Raw genomic sequence first — 6,000 nt, forward strand, 5'->3', positions numbered from 1 at the left:
TGTGCCCAGCCGGGCATGACATAAAACACTCCCGTGCAGGGTGCCAGCTTGCGCTCACGATTGAAAGCAAAAAGAGCTAGCTTTAGGCAAAGCGGTGAAGTATTCCAAGTTTTATTTAATCTTCTTTAAGTTTTGTTTAAACCTGACTCTCACACCCTTTTGGATTCCCTTTCAGGCAACAAGGGTTTCCTTGCATTTCATCATTACCCTGTCTTCATACTTCATGTTCAAAAGTGTATTGGGCATTGGTAAGCATGGAGCCAAATTCATTCGGTTATTAATAATCTTTCTAAGGTATGGGTGGCTGAAGGTTGATTTGGGGAAAAAATGCTCAAAGGTCGCTGGTGACCCCAACTCTTAGTGCAAACAGCAGTTATAGAATCCAAGGGAAGAGCCTGGGTAATCAGGTTCAGAAACCCAAGCAAGATATTGACAACAAATTTGAAAACTCACCTAAGAGAACTGGGTAAGCTTGGTTAACCGGAATGAATGGAAACCTTGATCCTCAGACACATTCTCATGCAATCCAGAAGAATATCAAAGCATGTTGTCAGAAAAGGCGAAAAAAGCCCAGGCTTAGTTAGTTTGGGGCCAAAAAAAGGTTGGAATAATTGTAGCTGCCCAGTCAAGAGCGTATGTAGGCATATAACCTGTTAGAACTCTTCCCACTGTTCCTAAAACCTTACCACACCGTCCTATAAGGGTGACTCCTGAGGGAAAACTGACCACTTGGTCTAGAGTCCCTGAAAGCTAGCTGTGTTTTTCTGAACAACTGTCCAATCTTCCTTTCATTTGCTAGGGAGGGAGGAACTCTTTGAAGGACCCTGAGCTGTGAGCTGGTGGGGAGAGATGGAGAAGCATGTGTCCAGCAGTTACGTGGTCCAGGCTTCTAAGCAGGACAACTGAACTTGGAGCTTTCTTTCTGAGTACTGGTCTGTCTCCACACCAGGGTCACTTTCCTGTACCTCTTCCGGTTCCCTTCCACTTTGTAACAACCCATGGTCAAGCACATGATCATGTTCTATTGCTTTTGACTACTCACCCAAAGCCAAGTGACTTTTAGTTACTGTCACCACACATCTTCTATCATCTCTAGAGCATTTAGTATCAGGTCTTCAGGAGAGGAAATAGCTGCAAAGGCTCCCAGGAAATTCAGGTAAGAGACAAAGAGAAAAGAATAGGAAAGAGCTGAAAGATCGTAGTGCTAGGCTGCAGTAGGTAACAGGTGAACCAAAATTCAGAATTAGAACATCGCCTCAAAATAAGTATTAGTGCATATATATAAATACAAAGAAAATGTTGATTGATAGAATTTAAAGATAATACAGGCAATAATAAAGAAAAGAGATACTTAAATCCTGACATTACTATGAAAGGGTAATAGTAATTTCAAAATTTTACATAAATTAATTTTACATGTACCTAATTATTACATAGATTAATATTATATGGTAACTATTCTATCATTCTAGTAATAGACAAGGTTTATTTTGTTTTATATGATTACAACATTAAATCCTGGTCAATATGCTATGATTCTAATTCTTTGTAGTTCAGTTATGGAGAGAATATAGTTATCTGTTCATAACTAAAAAAGAAATTAGAGAGAAGAGTGAATAATGAAAACTATTATGTTTATAGATTCAGTCTTAAAGGTACATGAATATTGGTCTCTTTAAGTTCTCCATTTAGTCCCTGGCTGGTGTGGCTCAGTTGGTTGGAGCATCATCCTGTGCACCCAAGTGTCATGGGTTTGATTCCTAGTCAGGGCACATACTCAGGTTGCAGGTTTGATCCCCAGTCGAGGTGGGTACAGGAGGCAACTGATAGATCTTTCTTAAAAAAATATCCATTTAAAGAAAAAGATAGAACGACTGCTTTTCCCCTTGGGTGGTGGGGCAGGAGGCCAATAAAATTTCAGAGGTCACTGAACATTAAGAAAAAAAACACCCAAAATAAGAAAAACTACTGCCTTATCCATTTTAAAAATATTAGAAATATGCTATTCTTATATGACCTGGGATGTAACTCAGCAGCCCAAATTTTGTTCTTTAATTATTCCCTTCTTACAGACATGGCTGGGAAGAGAACCAACAATCCAATCCTTTTATTTCTATATCCACCGGCTGGAATAAACTCAGGTTGAGTATTTTTAAATAATCACAACCAATTTTGCTTGACTCTTCAAAGCTTTTATATTAAATACAGAATTCAAGAGTCCCTTATAAAATTATCAAGGGGCCTTTTAAGAAATTCAGATGAAATATTTGATTAATTTTAACTCCAATTCACTCTTTATATTAAGCCAAGTGTAGAAACCTGGACTGTTTTCCAAGTGTCCATGGCTCTTCAATAACTAGCTGCTGGAGGTAATGGCAGCATGTCCAGATGTGCTGGGGTGTAGCAGAACGAGAGTCATGGCATGTTTAACTTAACTAATGCAGGCACCAATCAGAACATCGCACTTTACAGTGAAGCACAGAACAAGTCACACAGTCTCCTACTACTTCCGATGGCAGGGGCCATAGGAACTATCAATGATAGTTTATGGGAATGCCAAGGGAATACCATAAAAGTGAAAGTATTTTAAGAGTATAAAAAGTTGTTTTCAGACTTTAACAATTTGTATTATATCTTCATATTTTTGCCATTTCCATATACCACCTATAATAATTTTATACTTAAATGTCTTTAAATAGAGTTATTTAAATAAGTTTTACAAGTAACCTCTTTCTGAGTTAATACATGTGCAAATTTGAATTTTTTGTAGTTATTTTTCTATACCTATGCATACATATACATACATATATAATCATCTTACATAGCCTTGATCACAATGCTTTGCTTGCCTATATCCACTCCACTCCACTTCCCATCAAGAGGTTGAATCTACAATCTATTTCTCTATCCTTTGAATCTGGACAACCCTTGGACTCACTGTGGCCAATAAAATGTGGTAGAAGCAATGTTATGCCATTTTGATGTAAGGCCTTAACAGATTTTGTGTATTTCTGCTTTTTCCTGGGACTCCTGCTCCACCATGGGATACTTTGCTGTAGTGATGCCTGATTGATACAACTAGCTACACCTTTTGTAGTCTTCCTTTTTCCATGGAATAAATCCAGGGGTCAGGAAGTGTGGAACCTTGGTGGAAACAGTAAATAGCATTTATTTTTGTTTTATTTCTGGGTCATTTTTTTTGCAACAAGCACACCTAGTTCCCACATCTTGGTTTCTAACACCATTCTCTAATAAAAGGAACCAGAGCTTCAGAGAGAATTGGCTGATTCTAGTGCTGGAGAAGGAAATATACAAGATGAGCCTGGAGCGTTTTGTAGCACAGGGAAGTAAGGAAGTGCTACTAGCAAAAACAAAAACTCATAGGAATCAATCCTGGGGGCATGTCATCTTGACACAGGAGACAACTGCAAGAGCTCCCAACAATCAAAGCTGGGACAGTTTGAACAAATATTAAACAAAGCAGCATTGGATTTTAATACAAAGTATAAAATATCCCAAATGTATAATGATATAAATAAATAATTGAATATGTCAAAAAATGTGGGAGAAGAGACAAATTCATGCAGAAAATTTTCAATAATATTAGATACTCCGCCATAAGGAAGAGGAAACATAATGCCCCACTCCTTAAATGTGGGTTGCACATAACTTACTTCAGTAGATTACAGTATGGAAAGGGAGGGAAGAATCTGCGAAGAAGTTTGACAGTCACTACTTTAGCCAGGTATCAGCTCAACATCAACAGTCATAAATCACCAGGGTAGTATGTATCCTTGATATGATGTAATGAAAACAGTGCTTTATTTCTATGACCTTCCTTCCCCCAAACCATAACACCAGTCTAAGAAAAACATCAAACAAATTACAATAGAATGTCGTTCTGCCTTATACTAGACCAGCAAGCACTCCTTAAAACTAACAAGATCATTAAACGCAAGAAGGTCTGAAAAACTGTCACAGCCAAGAGGAGCTTAGGACGCATGTAATGTGGTATCCTGGATGGATCCTGGAAGAGATAAAGGTCATTAGGTAAACACAAAGGAAATATGAATAAAATATGGATTTTAGTTAATCCTATTATATTGGTATTGCTTCATTATCTGTAACATATATATACCATGCTAATGCAAACTTTTAATAATATGGAAAACTGTGTCTTGGATGAAAGACTTAATATGGGAACTCTTAGTTACTATCTGCTCAATTTTTCTGTAAATGTGAAACTATTTGAAAAACTATAGTCTATTAAAAACTAGTAGCAGAAGGATGTGTAAGAAGCTCCCACCAAATGGGTAGGGAGTTTACCCTGACTTCCCTCCACTGTCTCAGAGAGTAAACCCAACTCAGCCCTCAAATCCAGAAGTGGACATCAGAGCAAATAGAACTTATGGAAAAGTCTCCTAGTCTGGTACAAAGATAATGAAAGAGGTATTCTAACATTCAGATACAATGGAGGAAAAATTCCCCTTTTCTTTCTTTCTTATTTATCTATTTATTTGTTTGTTTGTTTGTTTATTTATTTATTTATTTAATTTATTTTTACAACTTAGCTCCCAAACAATGTTATAACAGTAGCAGAGGTAATGGGAACCCACAGAAGCTTAAAACTCTGAAAGAAAGAAAACTTTTTCTCCTATCAGATAGCTGTGGTCCCCCAAAGGGGAAGGGGAAAACTCTTTTTACTTCTCCGTGTCTCTGTCCTCTGGCCTCTTGACATCAGACACGGGCATAGTCCAAGGAAGAACACAGCACAACAGGGTTTAGAAAGCCTGCCTTCCACAAGGGAACAGCTAAGAGAAAGTATGGAGATCACAGAGCGGGAGGAACATGGGAATGAGACCTCCTACAGTCCTTCATGAACTCCTGAGCTCATCCCCAACCTGAGCATGTGTGAATATGATCCTAAACAGCATATATAGAATCTGATAAAAGAACTGTGGGGTGGACCACCGTTCAAGTCCCAGGCCAGCCACTGGGTGGTGCATCTATAGCATAGATCCTAATAGGACTGCTAAGGTTTTAAAAACTGAACTGACATTGGAATCCTAAACCACAGATGGTTGGTCAGGACTTACAGCCTGAACCCAACCAGGATGACTGCCTGCTTAAATATATAATTAATATTCCCTACAGAAATTAAACAAAAGGAATCCCATAACATAATATTCAAAATGTCCAGGATACAGTTCAAAAGTACTCAGCTTATGTGGAGCAAGGAAAATCTAAACTTGCATAAGAAAGAACAATCAGACTTAAACATTGAGATGGCCCAGATGTACAATTTTCTATCTAACAATAACCTAATGGACATTTTAGAACTGAAAAATATAATAACCAAAAAAGAAAAAAATCAACCTTAAAGGATGAACTCAATAACAGAATGGGGAAGACAGAGCAAAGAGTCAGTGAGTTTGAAAATAAATAAGTAGAAATTTTCCAATATGAACATGAAGTTTAAATTGATAGAGGAAATTAAACAGAGTCTCAGTAACATGTGAGAAAAATATCAAAATGTCTAATAGTTATGCTATTAGTGCCTGAGAAGGAAAAGAGAAAGAATGAAGTGAAAAAAATTTAAACTTCTCCAATTTGGCAAAAAAACAAACAAATAAACCACCACAATCCTATAGACTTAAGAAGTTCATCAAATCTCAAAAAATATAAACCTCCTCTAATCCATATCTATCTATCTATCATCTATCTATCTATCTATCTATCTATCTATCTATCTATCTATCTAATATATATATATATATATATATATATATATATATAATTAAACTGCTTACAACCAGTGATAAAGAGAAAAATCTTAAAAGCACCCAGGGAAAATGGTGCTTACTTTTATTGGAATAATGATTCAATTGATTGTGGATGTCTTTTCAAAAATCAGGGGGACAGAAAAATGAGCAACAACATTTCTAAAATGTTAAATGAAAAGAAGAATAATGCAGAATTTTATATCTAGCCAAAATATCC

The sequence above is a fragment of the Myotis myotis genome, unplaced genomic scaffold (assembly GCF_014108235.1).
Source record: "Myotis myotis isolate mMyoMyo1 unplaced genomic scaffold, mMyoMyo1.p scaffold_m19_p_11, whole genome shotgun sequence".
Classification (NCBI taxonomy): Eukaryota; Metazoa; Chordata; class Mammalia; order Chiroptera; family Vespertilionidae; genus Myotis; species Myotis myotis.